Below are 11528 nucleotides of genomic sequence, written 5' to 3' on the forward strand. Positions count from 1 at the left end.
ATGGTGCAGACAATTGAAAATTGCTTGTTGTTTTTTGTTGTAAACAACCAAAATACCACCAAAACTAAGGCAAAATGACCATGAACTGATAGCTAATGATGCTGCCCACCAAGTACCATCAAAAGTACATAAAAGCAGGATGATTCATCATAAAATTCCACATCAATCCATGCATAACTGCTTGCTATAATAAATTACAACCAGGTATAATGAGAGCAAACTGTAGGCAAAATGAATGCACCAAGTCAACCACTTATTGTCAAAGCATAACCAGCATCAAGCGCGCATAAATCGGCATGTGACAGTCATACATGCATCGAGCAAACACCTAAGCATGTCAAATGAATCCTCAATGAGCTGGCACACCCCCTATGTAATAGGGCAAAGTGTATACAACACTGGCAAGACCTGACACAAAGAGGTGTATGCTTAGGGAGTGCAAAACCCAAATCAGTCCAAGTACATTTGTGAGGACCATGGCATATCAACCATGCAACATCCAAGTGAGGATCCCAGTCTCAAGTATCTGAATGCTCAAGTAGCACAAATCGCCTGCTCAATATCTGTCAAGCATACCAAGGCGCTCTCACTGGCACAAAAGCCGTAAATATCAAGCAAAGAAGCTCAACAAGGGCATATGATAGCATTAGTGCGAGAAGATCCAAGATCAAGCATCAATAAGACCTCATGAGCATATAGGCCGTGTAACATCTGTACATACACCCATAGACATCAAGTACATCCAAATTGTAACTCTGGCAAGCCGAGAAATAGCCAAAGTAAGCTCCGAGCAATCAAGCCAAAGCAAGACTCAGTAGCATCCAATTCCAAACAATGTAATGGGCATGTAGTAGTGGCATAGGCCAAGCATGTCAAGACCAGTCAGACATAAGCAAAGTACATGCCATAAGTACATTAGAGATGAAGATCCAAATGCTACGCAAAGTGAGCTCAAGCTCAACCAATGATTGGAGAGGAAATCCAAGCTCTATGTCGATCCCCGAGAGTCACTACATCGATGTATACATCTAAGACATAGCACGAATGCAATAGGCATATCCAAACATAAGAAAAAGAGGTTCAATGCTGAATATTCCAGCAGCAAATAAATGCCTAAAATTGAGCAAACAATGTCTCAATCCAAGCTCAAAACCATAGACAAACCATAGGCATACTTTCCCATATGTATAGGCACCAACCGGGCATAATCGGGCATCAAATGACTATGAAGTATGAGCATAAAGTGCAATAACAGAGGACTGCCCTGTTTTGGGCTGCTTGTGGACTATGTAAAATAGTCAATGACTGAGCAAATTCAGCCCCAAAAGCATCTCACATCATAGGCGTACATTCCCCTGGTATTCGGGGTGCATTCAAGACCAATCGAGTAACCAATGTCAATGCCAACCAAGCATAAACATAAAGTGCTGATGTAACACTGTTTGTGGCTACTTGTGGACTATGGAAAATAGTCTTGGAATGAGGTAAATCAGTCCACAAATCAATGCCAATGATAACCACCAATGTCGAGCATCAAGGGGGTGTTCCCAAGTGCTAAATGAAGTGTTTTCAAGCTGCCAATGAGTGCTAAGGGAGGGCTGAAGTAATTTTTTTTTTTTTTTTTGCAATTCTTCAAGCTAGCCCAAATTGATTTGGGACATATGAAAGGGCTGGGCAAGGTCAAGGCAAGGTTGGGGGAGTACTCAAGAACCCTCAGGAGCTCCCTCTTGAAGGACAAAGTCACCGGTAGAGAGTAGGCATCACAAGAAGCAAGATGACATGGTTGTCCTGCTTCACAAAACCTATGGACTGAAGTAAAATAACAAAAGAGAGCTCCAGTACCTCTAAAGGAATGCCATGAGGGTGCCCAAATGGGCCGGGTATGTGCTCGGGAAGCGGAGGAACGATTGGAGCTCGAAGGAGTCGGATATGGCTGTCGGGAAGGATACCTAATGAGTGTAGGTAATCAATAGGAAGCTAAAGATGCCACGAACAGAACTTGAGTAGTTATGAATCCATGCTCTGATACCAGTTGAAAGGTGAGAAGGATCGAAGCTTGCTTGGAAGAGCTATGGCAGGAGAGCAAGAGCAAGAAAGAGAGAGAGACAAATGGGAACTCCAACAGTCACAATGTTTGACCGGACCTTCCTTTATTCAAACTGTCACTAAAAGAATAAAGAATAAAGTGATGGTGACGGGCGCCTGCCACCTGCAGTGTGTAGTGGTGGGTATTGTCAGTGTAGTAATATACGGGCAGCTAGGCAAAGGCACCTTTACCCCCAATAGAGTTTGTATGCCTTGTGACATAAGTCCTCAAGACCCAAACTTCCTTCAACTATACACAATTCAAATTTCTACTAAGAAATGCTAGCCATGATCCTTTGTCCATTAAAAATATAAATATAGAACTTAAACATTGTATTAACTTGCACATGTGTGCTTTTAGAAAAAGAAAAAACACTAGCTATAAACACTTTATCTGTGGGTTTGACTATTATCATCTTCCCTATAAGTGTGGGAAGCAAATATCTAAATTTACCCATTTTCTTCAAAAGCTTTTTGTACACTTGTTAGACTCCAAAATCAATGTTGATAAAATAGAGTTGATAATGTTAAGCTTGTAGGTAAGGGTTCAAAAGCATCCATGGCTTACCATTATGCACCTATAAATGAAGAACTTAAGTTTGGGTCATACTAGAAATGCCAATTGAAGAAACAAATGTCAAGACATTCTATGCCATTCCAAAAGCTAGGGGCATCACCCATGTGCTTTGTCTATGTAGCATTGTTGACTCAAGTTGCCTCTAAACCATCGAGAGAATTCGATAAAGGATGGCAAGTAAAAAGGATTGGCTTAATCTAGGTATGGTTGCATTACATTTGTTTGTGGAACAGACCATGTAGCGAATCTAAGATCTCAAATCTTATATACAAACAATCTTATTAAACATTAAAACATTTTAAATAAGTTATCAAATCTATAAAGGATAAGAGAAAATGCATGCTAAAGCCCAACCTCCCCCATGACAAAAGCCATGGTTTGCATCCTCCATTATGGAATATTAATTTACATAGCTATTTACATTCATAAAGATTACTCAAATATCCATTCCTTGTATTCGCAATATATCCTATTGCAAAGAAAGTACAAACATAAGTCAAAATACGAAGTTTTGTGTCAAGAGGTTTTATGTAGCTTGTTGAGAGTTCTTTGTGCCAAACTATGACATTTTGACATCACTAACATGTTGCCCCAAACATGATTCTAAAGCTCTAAATTACAACTCCAAATGAGGGGAAAATAACAAAACTAAGTTTTTACCTTGTTTTCTTGCTTTTTTCACAATCAAGTTGCTTTTATAATGAAATCTAGAAAATCGTTCTAAAAATAGACAACATAAAAAAATAGCAAAGCATTCCATAAAGAAAGCTTATTTTGATAAAAGCATATCTTAAATCAGATACTTTAGTATTGTTTATACTAAAGAGATCAAATAAAAAATATTAACAGTACTAAAGATTAATGATATAGTTAAAATTACTACTAAAGAAGCTTAAACTTATAATTCATATAAATTAATAATTTTAATAACACATAATATCATGCAAATATGTATTATGATATATTACACTTATTATATAGATTTATCTAAAGATTATTTTGTACTCAATAATTATTCAAAAATATTAACTACTCTAATTTTGCATAATAATCTTCTCACCACAACATAAAATACATTAGTTCATTGTCATCTATCTACTAAGTACAATACAATCAATGTCACATACAACACTTACATATAATAAGTCATGATTATATTATAAAAATGCACAAATAAATAAATAAATAAATAATATGTTCATAAAAATTTCTACAAAATTACATTGTAATTAAAAAGCAACTATCCTTAGTTGATAACAAGACTACATGTGTGGCCAACCATATGTTAGTGCTACTTCATGTGGTAAATTTGCATTATAACTATGAGGAAAACCAAAACATCTATGTATTGTCATGTGGCAAATTTGTACATATCCCTATGAAAATAAGGTAGCCATGGATTTTCATGAAACACTACCTCATGTGGTGAATCTATACTCGTGGATATTAATGTGATTGTGAGTGGTAGGCAATTATTAGATAATCATAAATTGGAGTTGACAATGACTTCTAAATTCACTGGGATTTTTCAATATAATGGTTTTTGTAGTTAACTAAATAGCTATTGTATTGAGTACCTATTTTGGTCGTGGTTTGGTCATATTCAAGGATAATTTTGGATATTAGGATTTCAATGTCTTTCTCAATATATCTATACATACTAAATATATCTTTGGATGATTTTTCAATGTTTTAGCCTTCTCTTTTAAATAGACTAGTCTTACTATATCATCCTAAAAGTTGTGTAGAATTGCTACACTTTTACAATCATATTCTAAAATTGGGCTAAAATAGATGCATGGCCTTGCATAATGAGGGTGACTAGTTTAAAGAATTCTAATAGAATTAGATAAGAATACATAAGTAAGAATAACAAGATTTAAATAAATAATAGCTATATAATATTGACAAAATATAGAGACTTTAAACAAATAATTATCACCTAATATACATATATAAATTTATTATTTTGGTTATTAAAATAAAATTTGAGTTATGGGCATCTTACATATCTTCAAAATCATTAATAATTAGAATAACATGCATAAAATAAAACTTCAATATTTCTCAATGATCTACAAAATTTACTAACTAAGTATGCACTAAAAACAAGGGACAACTGACCGAATCAATAGTTGTAAGTAATGATAGAGCATATTTTTGGACAAAATTATAAAATTAGTCTAAGAGGTTGACTTGGTTTAACTTAAAAACTATGTATATATAGTCAAAACCATCTCTAATACAAGTTATATATATTTGTACAAGCTATAACTTTTGTTTTTAGATTGTATTCAAACTTCAATTAGAGTGAAAGTTACATTGGTAGAAAGTCACGTGTCTATATTGGTTTGACCTTGGAAATTTTATTGTGGGTTATCTAGAATGCCTACTTTGGTAATAAATAGCTTTATAAATGTATAGAGAACTGTAGTTAGAAAAAAGTTTTATAAATAATTTTGCAATGATGAGTTGCTAATTCAAAAGGTAAGGTTATCAAGTTAGAGTTCAAAGTTTGCCAAAACATATATTTTTACTTTTTTATATTGTTGTGAAATATGAGCTCATGGTTACTTTAGGATTGAAATGTCTTGCAAAATACTAATAATTTGCAAAACTTGCCTCTAATATGAATTATAGATATTTTAAGCTCTAAAACTTTTATATTTACATCATCCTTGAATTCTAAATGGATAGAAAGTTACAATACCTAGAAAACAACTCCTCCATAAGAGGAATTTGGACTAAAATATAGACAAAATGGTGACTTTGAGATTTTGGAGTTTAGGCAACCTATATAATTGCTCAAAACTCAATAATTACATCAAACAAGTTAAATTTTAAAAGTTTGTAAATTAATTTTTTCTTATGTAAAGCTCAAAGCTTATCTATACCGCCTTTTATTTATGCAAACATGATTGTTTTTTCCAAAAAATAGAGCTGAAAATTATGAACCAATCAACTTGATGGTTTCTCCCCAAAAATTAGGGATGAAAAATATGAACCAATCAACATAGTTAAATAACGAAATTGGGGGTTCTAAAGCATGAGAAATATGATTTCAGCTTTTGTTTATAATGCTTTGCCTTGTAAATCTTGATTGTTCTATAATATTCAGTTTCATATAAGATATTAAGCACTTGAAAGTTAAGCTCTGATATAGGGTAACCATGAAAAGTTTTTTAGTGACAATGAAAAGCAAAATGCATTTCGCATGCGAAACATTTCGGCATGTGGTGAAACACCCAAATGTTTCAATGCCCCAAAAAAACATTTTCTAAAATGTTGTCTACTTTTGGACATACTTTATTTGTTTGTCAAATTGAAAGTTGGGCCATATGTTCATAATCATTGCATAAGATCCAACAAATGATCGATTGCAACATGTCAATTGTGGTGCATCGAATATGTGGACTATGGATAGTTGCTAGCAAGATTCATGGATAACAATGATAATGCAAAGCTACGAATGAATTATGATTGGTTGATTGCAAGCTTGCATATATGGTGTTGCATGAACACGTGATAGATCATGACTTAGCCTCTAGGACAGTGATTTGTCAATCTCAGTGTCCACCAACTTGTGTTATAGCACTTTAGGTTGGCCACACACACACACACACACACACACACACATTCCCCCCATAGTATTGTGTCCAATTTTGCTTGAGCCTTGAATATAAAAATTTTCCCCCAAATGTTGAAATGTTGCCCCACTTTTTTCCTAACTCTGAAAATTGAACATTTTTCCCCAATGTGAATATTGCCCAATCTTATTTGTTGGCCCAAATTCTACCTAAATTATCCCAAATTTGAGAAATTAACTCCAAATCTTTGGATTTACTCTCAAATGTTAAAAAATTTCCCCCAAATTTGAATTGTCATCTCAAATGTTGAAATTTTGGCCCAATTCTTTTTCCAAGTCTAAAATTTAAATATTTTGCCCCAATTTGAATGTTGCCCAATCAAAATGTTGATCCAATTGTATCTAAATTTTCCCCAAATATTGAGAAATTTAAAAGTTAGCCCTAACTCTGAATCAAATTTGGACTTTGAAAGTTTGCCCAAATCTGAATAATTTCCTCAAGCCTTAAGATTTTTGAATGATGTTGCTTTCCCACAATTTGAGAATTTTAGCCCTAAAATTGATACACTTTTTTCCCAAGTTTGAAAAATTTACATTTTTTTCCCAAATTTGATACATGTAATAAATTTTGTTCCAAATTTAAAAAAATAATTACTCCAATATGATTTTCTGTAGGCATTCCCAAATTTAAAAAATTCAGTTTAGAGATTCTCTACAGGTTTTTCATACCTTAAATTTTGTAGATGCTTAATGCTAGCACTCTTTCTAAATTATAATGTCTCATAATTTTTTTATTATTTTCATCTTTTGTTTGGTAGTTAAACATGGTTAGGGAAACTACTTAAGGAAATCAAACAAGTGGCATCCAATCCAACATTCTCAATGTTTGGCAAGAAGTAATTATAATTAAAAGCTATTACCTAGATCCAACTCTAGGGAGTGGGTATGCAATCATTGTAGAGAGGTACTTGCAGGTGGTGTCACTAGAACAAAGACCCATTTTTAATGGGTAAATGGTGAGAGAATAGGTGGATGCATAGGGTTCTTTGAATTTATATTGTTGGCCTAAAGTGGGGAATAGTCAAGGTGGTTGAGTACTTTGGGAGAGTTAAAAGGTCCCATTGATCAAGACAGGCTCAACAAGATAGTAGAGAACGAGAATGCAATAGTGAGAAGAAGCTTCTCAAACTCAGACACAAGCAAGTAGTGAGGCAGTAGCTATATCAATTCATGAATCTAGCTCTCCTAGCACTATGGATGTGCCATTGGTTGGGGCCGATAGTCCATGTGCTACTACTAGAGCATTGTCAGTTATTACTAACACTATATGTGCCAATGTTGTGCATATAGGGCACCTCCAATGTTTGGCACCTGGCTTGAAGAAGAAAGCTGAGGTTTTAGAAGAAATATTTTTTAATCAATGTAACATTGCCTTTCATGTGGCTTGTGTTGAGAAATAGACAAATGATGTATGCTCTAGAAAGAGAGGTCCTAAATCCCATATGCACAGTGAGGAGAATGGAACAACCCAACTACTATAAAGCATTGTACTTTCACAATGGTGAATACAATATCATGATGCTTTCCTCTTTCACTTAGTGTCATTGTCATTGGCAATCCAATACACAAGATTGTCTTTATGAGTCCAAGCTTCAATCTTGGAACCTAATTCACTCGTGTAACAATTGTCTACTCATTGTCCATGTCAACATGAATTTAGTCTTCATCTTCCAACCTCCATAGCTCCTATCATGCTTTAGATCAACATTTTTACATAGTATCAGAGCTCAGCTGAGCGTGGCATAACTCACTTCTCTACTCTCTCAATCCCTCTTAGCCTCATGTCAGCACAAGCCTAGCTCATAGTTCCATTTCTCACTTCCATCTCCACTTGACCTTGTGTTTGCCATAGCCAAAACAACACCTACTTGACTTTGAGCTTCTAGATCTCTCAAACCAGAGCATATCTCAACTTGCTTCCTTCTAGGGATTTTTTTCCTAACTCAGGGCGCTACTCTGTATCACATAAGAACTTGATGTTGGGCCACTCTAGAGCTCAGCATTGTCAGAATTCAAACTTGTTGTACAGAATTATGCCGTTTACTGTTCATACGATGATTTGCCCTTTGCGTTGTGCGATCTGCTGTGCAACCATAGGGATTTCAAAGAGCCATACCTAAGCTCTCTCCAATTTAGAGGGTTTCCCAAATGGCCATCTCTGTAAGCTGTAATAAGTAAAAAAACCAGGCCCCTGTCTTGCAACCTTAAAAGGGCAGCCATAGCCAAGTTTCCTCAAGGTCATAAAACCTTTCATTTTCTTACTCCTCTCAATCCACTAAAGACTCTATCACTCAGGTCTTACTAAGCACTTAATTTCTAGCAAAACATCACACTAAATCAGCAAAAGCAAGAAGAAGATCAAGCATCAACATCCAATATTGAGATCCAAGATAGTATCTTTTTAATACTCATGTAGTGTTGTTAAACACTAATCATCTTGTGTCTCTTGACACATTGAAGTACAACTCATTTGCTGGCTAATTTGCTGTTGATTAAAAATGGTAGAGCTCAAACAAATAACAAAGTTCAATGGAGAAGGCTTTCATGCCTGGAAGGAAAAGATCATGTACCACCTCATGAGGAAAGACCTCTGGGATCTCTTTGAAGATGATGAAGGTGATGTAGATGACGTGAAAGAAGATTGAGAAAGGAAGATCCTTGTAGTAGCTCCACCAAAAACCAAAGAATGGAATAAGATGAATAACAAGGCACTAGGTGTCACTGCATGGGGACTAAGTGACGATGTGCTACATCATATCTCTAGCATTAGAGATGCTAGAATTGCTTGGGAGGAACTTGATAGGATCTTTGGTACCCAAGCAAAGAACTCAAGGGTAAAATTACTCATGCAATTTTATAAACTAGATATAAGAGATAGTGCTTCCATGACCATACACATTAACAAGTCCAAGAGCCTAAAAACCCAGCTTGCAACTCTTAAGAAGAATATTGATGAAGATGAAGCAATAGTTGTATTGCTTGCAAGTGTAAATAAGGATCCATATGAGAATCTTGTGTCCACCCTAAGTAATGTTCCAAGTCTCTCACTTAAAGATATTGAGCACTAACTACTTGATGGAGAAAGTAAAGTTAAGAGCAAGGATGCAAAGGAACACACCATCGAAAACCATCTCTTGTACACCAAGGGCACTTATGGAGCAAAAGGCCGTTTGGTTGAGGACTCAACAACAATAACAACAAGGATCATATTATATGTCATTATTGTAGCAAGACTAGGCATACATCTAGTAAATGCTTTCACAAGAAAAGAGCACAACAAATGTAGAATGATCACCACCAGAACCAATTCATGAAAGAAGAAGAAGAAGAAGAAGAAGAAGAAGAAGAAGAAGAAGAAGATGCTTCTACTACAATCAACAACTCTGATAGATTGTTCTAGATAATTTTCATTGTACCTTTCATGTGTTTTTCCATAGTGGATCTCTATTTTTCCTTTAGTGAAATTTTCTTTTAAAAACCCTTGCCAAAGATGTAAAGTTTCAAGCTTTAACTTGACTAGGCTACCTATGAGCTAGTCTCCCGAGCCATGCTAGCATGTAGGGGGGGGGGCAAAATCCAACAAGTGTAGGAACTCATCATTTGAGGGGGGATGTTGAGAAATAGACAAATGATGTATGCTTCAGGGTGAGATGTCTTGAATCCCATATGCACAGTGAGGAGAATGGAACAACCCAACTACTATAAACCATTGTACTTTCACAATGGTGAATACAATATCATGATGCTTTCCTCTTTCAGTTAGTGTCATTGCCATTCTCAGTCCAATACAGACATGATTCACTTGTGTGACAGTTGTCTACTCATTGCCCATGTCAACATGAATTTAGTCTTCATCTTCCAACCTCCATAGCTCCTGCCATGCTCTAGATTCAACATTTTTACACCTTGCACATGCCTAGTTAGTCAATGTTGTTTCAATTATGGCTATTGTAGGAGCACCTATCACTCTAATTGGTTCAGAGGCTCTAAGGACCACCAAATTGAACCCTGAGGTTGATTTGATTCACACAAACTTGGAGGATCATAGAGCATCATGGGAGACATATGGATGCACAATTATCTCAAATGGATGGAAATATACTTGCAAGCGCCACTTAATCAATATCTTAGTATCTTCTTGTATTGGAACAACATTTCTAAGATCTATAGATCTATTTGGTCATGGTGTACAAATCATAGGTATCTTCTAGTTTTGACTTGTAAATACACTTAAGTTTTTGTTAATTTTGTCTTTAGCCTAACTACTCCTAAGTTATATACAATGCAACGGGAGAGGTAATGTTCAATCATATTAATGAAGCAATCTAGGAGATTGGATTGGACTATGTTGTACAGGTTGTAATAGATAACACAAGTAATTGCAAGAGTATGGGAGAGCTTTTGGATGCCTGATACCCACACATTGTATGGACATCATGCGTACCCCACTCCATTTACTTGGTGATGGAGGACATTGGATTGATTCCATGATTTGGATTTATTGTGGAGAAGGCTTTAGGGCCAATCAACTTTTTTCTTCCAAAGTTATTTGTTCATAGTATATTTAGGCATCACTACTAGTGAGCTTGTAAAATTGGCCGAAACAAGATTTTGCTACACATTTCTAGTTTTGTGTAAGTATGTGAGTTAAAAATTGGATTATATGTCATATCCTTATTACAAATTGCCATCATGACTTATAACTTATAGCTATAACTTCTACCATATTCTCTTAATAAACACATGGCTAATCTCAAGTTGGTGAAGTGCAAGGATGGTTGAGGCGTATGATAGTGGATCAAGAGTCATTGGATTGGTCAAAATGCTCTACTTCAGGTGCCTTAAATATTACACACACAATCTACAACATTGAGTTTTGGAGAGATATAGATGGATTTTAGTGTGCACCACTTCCTATAGTATTGTAGTTATGTGATAGCGAAAGAGCTACCATGGGCCTTTTGTATGAGTTTATGGAAAGGCTTTGTGCTGCTATCTGCAATTGCACTGTATTGTCAACTAACAAGTAAGAAAACATGAGTTATTCTTTGATTCTATATCATATGTCATAAATTACCTCTTAAGTTTGAAAATTGAGACTAGATTTTTGAAAATTGAGACTAGATTCAAGTCTTAACTCTTCCATCTTTTGACTATATGTGCAAGGTCTTCCAAATGACAAATCTTTGAGCATAGACGGGATTGGTTTTCACCGTCCCA

The sequence above is a fragment of the Lygodium microphyllum genome, chromosome 1, assembly GCF_053477565.2.
Source record: "Lygodium microphyllum isolate KBCC chromosome 1, Lygodium_microphyllum_v1.1.10, whole genome shotgun sequence".
NCBI lineage: Eukaryota > Viridiplantae > Streptophyta > Polypodiopsida > Schizaeales > Lygodiaceae > Lygodium > Lygodium microphyllum.